Source organism: Eurypyga helias, unplaced genomic scaffold, assembly GCF_000690775.1.
Source record: "Eurypyga helias isolate BGI_N326 unplaced genomic scaffold, ASM69077v1 scaffold5554, whole genome shotgun sequence".
Taxonomy (NCBI): Eukaryota; Metazoa; Chordata; class Aves; order Eurypygiformes; family Eurypygidae; genus Eurypyga; species Eurypyga helias.
In genome coordinates this window covers 2,955-14,030 of record NW_010244461.1, presented here as the reverse complement: position 1 = coordinate 14,030, position 11,076 = coordinate 2,955, and positions in this window count along the sequence as shown.

Here is an 11,076-nt window from a genome sequence, read left to right as displayed (position 1 = left end):
ATACGAAACTGGGTGGGGTGCCTAATGCACCAGATGGTCCCCATTCAGAGAGCCCTCAATACGCTGGGGAAACAGGAAGATGGGAGCCTAATGAAGTTCAACAGAGGGAAATGTGAAGTCCTGCATCTGGGGAAGAGTAACCCCATGTACCGGTACAGGCTGGTGGCCAGCTGCCGGGGAAGCAGTTTTGCAGCAAAAGGCCCTGGGGGTCCTTGTGGAAAAGAAGTTGAGCTTGAGACAGCAGTGGGCCCTTCCCGCTGAGACGGCCGACAGCATGCCTTAGGGCGTGCCAGTGGGTGGAGAAGGTGATTAGTCCCCTCAGCTCAGCCCAACCAGGGCACATCGCAGAATGGCTGTAGTTGAGGTTGGAAGGGGCCCCCGAAGATCATCCAGTCCATCCCGCCTGTTCAAGCGGAGTCAGCTACAACAGGTTGCTCAGGGCTGTGTCCATTAAGATGTTGAAAATCTCCAAGACTGGAGACTCCACAACCTCTGTCAGCAACCTGTGCAGTAAACCAGCATGTTTCCTTATGCTCAGCCAGAACACGCCATGTCTCTGTGCCCATTGCCTCTTGTCCCCATGCTGGGCACTGCTGGGAAGAGCCTGCCCATTGCCTCTTGCCCCCATGTTGGGCAGTGCTGGGAAGAGCCTCTTTACACGCTCCCATCAGCTATTCATAAACAGTGATGTGATGTTCCTGAGACGACGACTTAATTCCTTGACAGAGGGTGGTGAGTGCTCCTGCAGTGTTCGAGCACTTGCTTCTGGGGCTGCTTTTGTTTTAGGGAGTATAGCTATTAAACATGGCAATCCACAGTGACCAGCAGATCATAGAATCACAGAACCATAGAATGGTTTGGGTTGGAAGGGACCTTAAAGATCATCTAGTTCCAACCCCCCTGCCATGGGCAGGGACACCTTCCACTAGACCAGGTTGCTCAAAGCCTCATCCAGCCTGGCCTTGAACACTTCCAGGGATGGGGCATCCACAGCTTCTCTGGGCAACCTGTTCCAGTGCCTCACCACCCTCTCCAGGAAGAATTTCTTCCTGATATCCAAGTAAAAACCCCCCCCCAGCTTCCTTGTAGCCCCTTCAGGTACTGGAAGGTGCTATAAGGTCTCCCCGGAGCCTTCTCTTCTCCAGGCTGAACAAGCCCAACTCTCTCAGCCTGTCCCCATAGCAGAGGTGCTCCAGCCCTCTGAGCATCTGCGTGGCCTCCTCTGGACTCACTCCAATCGGTAAATCAAGAACACTTCATCTTGCAAAGGTCTGGTTCTTGTGTATCACCAAGAAACTCACTTTCTTAGGGTCAGGGGAAATGCAAGTGTAATACATGAATTCCTGCAACTTCACTGAATTGAATGTGATTGTCCTGGGGTTCATTTGAGCCCATAAGCTGATTACTGCAACACATTATTTCCCTGAGACTTTGGGGAATCATTTTTTAAGTCTGAGAATCTGCGGCTGTGAGCAGTTTTGGAGAGCCCTGCATAGGCCAGGGCGAGCAGGAAAACTGCAGGGAAGCTAAAGTAAGCAAAAGCAGATGCTAAAGAGCCAGTTTTGAATATTCAACACTGTTCAGCAATACTTGCAACAAGAAGAGTGAGTGTGCAGTGTTGTAGGGCTGTTTGCTACTTACTGCCCCCAGTATCACTCTTCTGAAAAAATTGGTGGTGTTAGCTTTTGTCCTATATAGGCTCATTAAGACCCTCTACTGTCTTGCAATATGCCTCTGTGGGTGCTCGCTAACGAATTCTTGATTGTTTTATTGAAGTCTTAAGAAATTGAATCTTTTTTTTTCGCCTCTAGAGGGCGAACTCGAGCTACTTTAAAAAAGTTACCAGGTTCAAACCCTCACTAAGCCTTTGCTGAATGATTTGGGTTTGGACTGAAGCGCTGGATGGTCTCATAATACCAAGGAAGTGTTTACTATTTTTGATAATAGGGCAAGGAGTAATGGGTTTAAATTGAAAGCAGGGAGATTTAGATTGGGTATCAGAAGAAGCTCTTCCCGGAGAGGGTGGTGAGGCACTGGCACAGGTTGCCCAGAGAAGCTGTGGATGCCCCATCCCTGGAAGTGTTTAAGGCCAGGCTGGATGAGGCTTTGAGCAACCTGGTCTAGTGGAGGGTGTCCCTGCCTGTGGCAGGGGGGTTGGAACTGCATGATTTTTAAGGTTCCCTCCAACCCAAACCATTCTGTGATTCTATGATTCGATGACAATTATTATACTTTGCTTCCCCATATTCCCTACATACTCATATGGTGCCACACACATACTCAACTGCTCACCGAAGAGTCTGAGGAGAAGAGATGTACATGCCCTGATAGTGGAATGGAATGCTGGTGGGCTCAGAATTGCTACTTAAAATTTTATATGTCTAATTTCAGGTACATTTTGTGATTTCAGTGTTTTAAAAGTGGATTCTTTGACTACACTGTTTATTATTTCTATTGACTTTACCAAATATGAAATGAAGGGATTATTTGGAATCACAGGCTTTTTTCCATCAAAGTAAAAGTTTTCAACTTTCAACCTTCTGTACCACCTCTTTTTGTAATATACAACCCTGCTTCACATCCACAACAAGGGGAAAAGACAGAGTGATCCTGTTAACCGAAGGCTGTAAAACATTGTCCCAGGCCTTTTAACCATTTTAGCTTTTTAAAATAGATTTGTGAATTTTTTTAATGTCTGAAAATATTTCCATAGTTCCTGAGCTATCAAGTTTTCCTTCCACAACAGACATAGATTTTAAGTTACATATTCAAAATGCAGGGGGTTGACAACTTCTAGTAAGGCCTGGAAGAGGCTTGCCTTTTCTTTCCAGACTCTTCAGGAGAAATTCATGGTCACTGGGGACAGAGGTGAGGTGGACATCATTACATGTTTACTTTATTCTTGTCTAAATCCGTTTTGCCATTCTCTACCTTATGTCAGTAGTAGCAACAGTCTAAGGCAGATCTGCCAACTTGTCTAGCCAAAACACACCTGGTTTCACCTGGTTACCTGCTTCAGCTCACCATGATAACAGAAAACTCCAGGTAACTTCACCTGTAAACATAATGGAGAATGTAAGAACAAACATCGATGTGGGGTACACAGAAAAATCTCACTCAGTAAAAGACCAAAGGACTCCACAGGGGAGCAGCCAAGGGCAGTGGCTTAGCCCTGCTTTCCCCAGTCTTGTTCTGCTCTGTCTTATCTTCTTGGTTGTATCCCTCTGTCGTAGGTCATTGCCTGCTCCTTAATGAATCTCTTAGTTTTGTCCTGCTGTTCCGACTTTCCCGACTTCCCCTTGCTCTCGCTCTTTTACACTCTTCCACTGCTCCCTTGCCTTTTTCCCCTTGGAGTTATGAACTACCACTCTACCAGAGGCTGCAGTTTTAAATGTATTCATGTTGCTAAGCAATATTCTTCCTCTCTTCTTAGCAGTCTGGCTTTCTCAGAAGAATTCAGTTATTTGCAATCCCCGCTTGGCTGCCCCAAATTCAGACGCATCCTTGTCTTTAACTGTAAACAACAATCTAACTTGACAAATTCACCCATGTGAAACTTCACAGACATTAATAAAACTATTTCTTGTACAATACTGTTTCAGAATTAGTTATATTTCACAATGCACTTGTTGAGTGTGTTGTTACAAAAGACTTGTAACTTTTACTTGGAACTTCTACTCTGACCTGGATCAGATGCTGGAGCATATCACTTCAGGCCCATTGTGCTGCAGCAATCATCGATGCTCCAAATCATCAGAAGACAAATTGTACACTGACCAATTATTTGATCAATCTAGTCATTATTGAATCATGGAATCATTTATGTTGGAAAAGACCTTTAAGATCATCCAGTCCAACCATAAACCTAACACTGCTAAGTCCACCACTAAACCATGTGTCTAAAAGTGCCACATCTACACATCTTTTAAATACCTCTGGGGATGGTGACTCTATCACTTCCCTGGGCAGCCTGTTCCAATGCCTGACAACCCTTTTGGTGAAGAAATTTTTCCTAACATCCAATCTAAACCTCCCCTGGCGCAACTTGAGGCCATTTCCTCTTATCCTATCGCTTGTTAATTGGGAAAAGAGCCTGACCCCCACCTCTCTTCCCTCTCCTTTCAGATAGTTGTAGAGTGTGGTAAGGTCTCCCTTCAGCCTTCTCTTCCCCAGGCTAAACACCCCCAGTTCAAGGTTAAGGTTCAGTAAATAGGTGCCATGAAAACAAGTGTCATGATCTTAGATGAATACAATAGGAAATACACAGCAAGTGCAACCAAAGGGATGCTCACCACAGAGCAATAGGCCTGTCCTGCTGCTGGGAGTGTTGGGAGAGATGTTAGTACCCATATGGCATGACAGGCTTTATCTGCCTATCTTTTATACACTGGGCATTGCAACAGAATTGCTCAGGATGTTTAGAGACACTGTAAGGCCTAAAATTATACTTTTTCAGACCATAGCAAGTAATCTTTTCATGGAGAGAAACGTCCGAGATGCAAAACCCCACTGTAGGAACCCCTTACTGTCATTTGCTCTAAACTAACAAATATTTTTGGCTTCTTTCTACTGCCCAACAAATAATTTCCCATTAAAATGAATGAATGTCAAACCAGTGGGATGCAGTTACTCTGCTGCTGCTCTTACCTGCACACGACCTGTGCTGTGCAAGCTATACTGGTGTGAAGTGTCGGGGTCTGCCTTAATATGCCGTAGTAATACTTGTTGAGTTTATTTCCTCATGTGAAAAGGAGTAGTTCTGACACCATTTCAATACTGCCATGTCATGTCTGCAGTAGTATTCACACCAGGATTACACTCAAAACATCATTGAATCAAACCTATAATGTCCCTGTTGCTCTGCTTTGCTGGAAGACAGTTCAGGTTCCTCATTCAAGCCTTTGTATCGCTCGTTAGCTCTCATGCAACCGACCCCAAGGAATTTAATAATCAAAACTGAACAATAATACAAAATCAATTTATGTTTAAAATAATGATGTGGGAACATAGACCCTCTTGAACAATTTCCTAATTAAAAAAAACCCAAAAACGAAAACAAAACCCACACCACAACAAAGCCTCCACAAAGGTGAAATTTAAGTTTTAGACTAAGATAATTGTGAATTTCACAACCTTTAGAAGTGGGCCAGATACTTTACAGTACTAACCATATTAATTTTTTTTTCATGTAATTACTCACACTTTGGTGTATCTTAAGTAAATCTTTGCAAATAATATTTCAAAACTATAAATTCTGAAGTATTAAACCTTTTGTTGCATAACACGGCAAAGAAATCAGGATGCGTGAGCATCTCCTGCAAAAGAATGGAAGGAGCAGAGTTAGCAGACAGCAGGCAGTTTACCCAAGCAAGACGAGGTGTGAAATTCAGCTCTAGGCAGCAAAAATCATACAATCATAGAATGGTTTGGGTTGGAGGGGACCTTTAAAGGTCATCTAGTCCAACCCCCAGCGTTGTCTGCATGTAACATGAATGTCTAAGCTCTCACCATAGACAACCCCAGATGCAGAGTTTATTACAGTGGTGTAAACAGAGGTGTCCAGTGCCATTTAAGCTGATGGCACTGACAGGGAAGACAAGAGGCTAAAGGAGGCCATATCCCATGGGATAGGATAGCATAGGGTAGGATAGGGTAGGATAGGATAGGATAACGAAGGAGAGGAGAGGAGAGGAGAGGGAAGAGAAGAGAAGAGAAGAGAAGAGAAGAGAAGAGAAGAGAAGAGAAGAGAAGAGAAGAGAAGAGAAGAGAAGAGAAGAGAAGAGAAGAGAAGAGAAGAGAAGAGAAGAGAAGAGAAGAGAAGAGAAGAGAAGAGAAGAGAAGAGAAGAGAAGAGAAGAGAAGAGAAGACAATGTAAGATAAGAGAAGAGAAGAGAAGAGAAGAGAAGAGAAGAGAAGAGAATTTTCAGGTGGTAGGGGCCTACAATGATTATCTAGTCCAAACAATGACCATCTAGTCCAGATTCTCTTCTGGATCCTACCTGGATCACGCAGCACTAGCTGCTTTGTTTATCCACCTGATGTGAACCACCTCTGGATGGGCAGCTGAATCGTCCTCCAAGGTATTCCTTAGATCCCCATGTACTGTAATGGACCATAGATACGGTTCGATGTCTTTGTCTCTAACTGAATCCCACACTTGTTTCCATACTATGACATTTGCAACCTCCTGTCTCAAGCTGCAGTCCTTTGGAATCATAGAATCATAGAATGGTTTGGGTTGGAAGGGACCTTAAAGATCATCTAGTTCCAACCCCCCTGCCATGGGCAGGGACACCTTTCACTAGAGCAGGTTGCTCAAAGCCTCATCCAGCCTGGCCTTGAACACTTCCAGGGATGGGGCACCCACAGCTTCTCTGGGCAACCTGTGCCAGTGCCTCACCACCCTCTCCGGGAAGAATTTCTTCCTGATATCTAATCTAAACCTCCCCACTTTCAGTTTAAACCCATTACCCCTTGTCCTGTCACTACAAGCCTTCGTAAAAAGTCCCCTCCAGCTTTCTTTGCACAGAGGTCTCTGCAAATCACTGTTTCGCAGTGTTATGCCAGGCTGCTTCAAGTTGAAGCCGCCTTTTTTTTTTTTTGCTGTTGCCTTTTAACTGTTCCTGAGGCTATTTAAATATGTGGGGTTTTTCCTCCGTATCCTTATGATGAATCACACACAGAGTATGAAACAAGGTAATATTGCCCTGTTGCATGTGAACCCAGCTGAACACGGAATGCACTGGTATTGTATCAGTGATACAGGTGGTCAGGGACCACGGATTCGGGCTCATGACTGTGTCAACCATTATGAATGCAAAGGGCAAACAACAACCAATGCCCCCATCATTAATGAACCATCCTCTGAGGCCAGCTGACTCAGGCTCCTCTGCTCGCACAGATGTATGTAGTGCCATAAACCCGTGGCGCACAGTGAGGGCCCCCAGGTGCCGAGTGAAACAGCGAATAAACAATCTGTGTGCTGAAGTAATGTCGTGGATAGACTTAATGGCCAAGGTGGCAATGCCCTGCGGCAGTGTTTGGTGTGTAGCGCAGCTCCTTCTGAAAACAGCAGCTGAGTAAATCCAAAATTCAGGGAATGTTCTCGGCGTAAATGAGCAGGCTTTGCCTGTGTGAGGCGACATCTAGAGAAGGCTGATTTATCACTGAAGTGGTTGTTTAGTCTCTGTCTCTACGCTGCACTCAGTGTAACCTCACGATTATGACTGAGATGATACATTTTCTGTAAGAATACTGGGATGATAGCTCTTGTTCTCTGGCCTCTCTTTACCCCGCATTTCTCTCTTTCAGTGCAGATGAAGCAGCCTTCTGGTTTTATCCAAAATTAGGCTTCTCTCATTCTGTGGTTTGCAATGTCATTAGCGATGACAGGATTGTAGCCAGGCTGCAGTTACAGAAGGCGATATGGCTGACTGAGATGAAGTGCTCGTACCATTGTGCATAAAAATAGGCCTCAAAGCCTTCAGAACTGTGCATAAAAATAGGCCTCAAAGCCTTCAGAATTGTGACTAACACCATGGTCACGCATGAATTCCTCGTCCCTTTCCTGGATCATTTCTCACAGGTGAATGCTATTTCCAGCATGCAATCTTGTACAAACCTGTGACTCTTCTCTTCCTGAAGGATGAGAAAAAATAAAGGTTTCTTTAGCAAGGGCAGAATTGACTTTACCAACCTCCTCTCACAACTGTATTGATTTATTCTGAGCAGGGCTCCTTGTGTTTTGTAAAAGGGTCTCCAACACCAGAAATCATCAGACCTCCCTCGCCTTGCGGTCTGATCAGACTCTACGAATCTGTTGTTTTTCTCCTCACGCACTAGGCTAGCTTCAAAGAAGATGAGAAAGAAGATCATAATTATTTTATCATAATCTGTGGTCCTGGATGCCCGTGAGAGAGAAGACCTCTGGTGCGGTGAGCTCATCTCATGAACCAAGAGGGATGACTAGCAGCAGGTCCAAAGTGGAAGACAGCTAACGAAGCGCTCATGTCATGGTGGGACAATTTCTCCCCAGACAGCTTTCTGATGGTTTGGTACAACAGTAATGCAAACTGCTTCCTTTTAAAGCCAGGTAACAACAGAAGGTAGGGATAATTCTTAGAAGATGATTTTCAAAGCTGTCAAGCTTTTATAGAACATTTATATTGTATTCAATCATGACTACAAATTTCTTTTGATGAAGACTGGAGTGATGTGTTTAAGCCCAAAAGGACAGTTATGTGTAGCAAAACTTACAGAATTTCAGCAAGTGACTTCTGCAGCTGGCTCGAAATGACTCTCTGAGCTAGTGCTTATTTGCTGTTGAAACATGTAGTCTTAAACAGCTAAATAGATAAACACTGCAGTAAGCCATATTTAAATGATTGCAGTGCCATCCTCTCTGCTTAAAAATTACAATAAAAATTTGTCTCAGTTTTGGCTGCTCTGTGTTAGCATGAGTTCTCAGCCATTTGAGATCAGCTGTGTCCTAGTCAACCGACACATACCCATGTTGATATCAGATGGGATTTGCCAGATTAAAATGCCAAAAAGTAGATAGGAAGAAAACCTAAAAGGAAAACCAAAACCAGACTTATTCAGTGTACAGCTCCTGTACTTTGTCCTTTTGAAGACCATCAGTATCACAGTACTCTAAGCAGCTTTTCTTAAAAAATGTCTTACAGTGAAATCTGGTAACTGTTTAACTTGAAATTTTGCTGCTGTGTAAAACAGCAGAAACTTGAGTTCATCATTCAACCACACCACAGCAAGAATGCTGTAAATAATTATTTTCAAACTCAAGGCAATTCATCACTCTAATGAAGTTAGTTAGATTGAAATGGGTTTTCATAATCTAACTAATACCTAATAATGAAATAAGGAAAATAAAATTGAATTATTATTATTATTTTTTGCATCCAGATCTTTGTTCAAAATGTCTGTGATGACTAGCCAAGAAGAAAATAGTCTAGGGAAAGGAATTCAGCCGCCGCTGGGATGCAACGTTGCAGCTGATGAGAAGCTCCTGCATAATCTTTTTTTTTTTTTTTGTCTGGCTGTAATTACGAACAGCTGTTTAAAGAGGAAAAAATTAAAATGTGAAAGTCGGAGTACGAATGCTTATCTTTCACCTGCAAACAATTCCTAGGGAAAGGTAAATCCTTGAGATTTTTAAAAAATATGTATTATTTTACATGGAACTGAAGACCTGAAAAGTTCATAGAATCATAGAATCAGAGAATGGTTTGGGTTGGAAGGGACCTTAAAGACCACCTAGTTCCAACCCCCCTGCCATGGGCAGGGACACCTTCCACTAGACCAGGTTGCTCAAAGCCTCATCCAGCCTGGCCTTGAACACTTCCAGGGATGGGGCATCCACAGCTTCTCTGGGCAACCTGTGCCAGTGCCTCACCACCTTCTCCAGGAAGAATTTCTTCCCGATATCTAACCTAAACCTCCCCATTTTCATTTTAAACCTGTAGTTCAAACTGAAACTATGTAAGTTACTGAAGTAAGCCGTAAGTTACTGAAGAAGATAAAGAAAAAATTCCTGGTAGTTAAAAACTGGCATGAATTTAGGTTTGTGCAAGTCGAAGTGATGTATGGAGATTGTCTAATAAAGTGTTCTGGAAAATGTTGGCAGAGCCAGATATTTATCAACCATCACATTTCAGTTCACATGGCCCAGATTATGTAGCAGGTGAGTGAAGCTTCTTCTGAAGGGTTTTCCTTTAGGTCTGGGCCTTCAGACTGAGCCAGACCTGAGACCTCCATCAGCAACGGGGAAAATGAAGGAAAATTTAAACACAGCCAGGGATCCCTGGAGTCCCTGGCACGGGGCAGATGGCTCCAGCTCAGAAGTCACTGTGGAAGGCAATGTTCCCTTAGCTCTGCGTGCCTGTGCCTCTTTGAGAGCAGGCGAGGTCCTTCACAAGGTAGATCTTCCTCCTGACAGTTGTTTTGGCTTTTATACACTGCGTCTCAGCTTGTGTACCAGTGCGGCAGCTCATACAATGTGTGTGTATTTACTTTGGCAGCCCAAAGGCTGGAATATTCCATTTTTGCAGGTTTGAGAAGTGAGACACAGGGCTAAACCTCCAAATTTCCAGCCACGTTCAGATTTGTAAATCCATCCAATCTCCATTTAATTTAAGCCCAAATACACTTAAGCATCATCTTCTCAAATTTAGACACAAAGTATAGCAGAGCGGAGATCAATAAGATACGCAATTTAATAGAATTCCTCAAATAAATAAGGATGAAATTAATTATTTAATATCATTAACAAGTCAAAATCAGTTATAGTGCTTCCACAATACTGAGACAGCACATTACCAGTGGAGAATAGCTAGCTATTCTAAAACAAATTATCTTCATTTTCCTCTCCTGGACCAACTGACTTCCCACTGCAGTTCGTTTGACTAAGGTATTAAAAGCAGTAGCAAATTTAAACTGAGGCAAATGAGTCTGTCTGAAGTTAGGCAGCCCTTGGGTCATCATCATTTACAGACTGGCACATCACGGCAAGCGGAGATCAGTGCTACCTCATGTTGATTCACAGGTGAGCCAACTCTTTAAGGTACGAACGAACCTGCTCTTAATAGAGGTAAAAAATCTTGGCTGAAGAAGAAGGCGGTCTCCTTCATAGGAACAGGGCTCAATCATTCGATGTTGAGGGAAGATGCAGCCCTTGCCACGCAGCATCTCTGCTCCATCCATAAGGAAGAGACTGTTGCTTCTGGCAAACTGAGCTGAGCCGGTCAGGGACAGCCACCAGCCCTGCTCCGCTTCCAAGAGGAAAACATGTAGCCGTGTTGTCGTCATTCAGAGAAGGAGTGGAAGGAAGAAATAAAAAATATCTGCTGAGACAGGAATGGGTAATGGAGATATATTTTGAAACTGATGTAAATCCTGTTCAGTGACGTGCTGGTGAGTCACTAAGGTGGGTGGAAGTGATTTTGCATAATAACAGTATCGTCTGCTTTCTCCTCTTGCACTGACACACACACCAGCAAACACAGGCACTGTGCAGCAGCTGGTGAGTCAGATGCTGTGTACCAACCTAAAAGGGCTGAA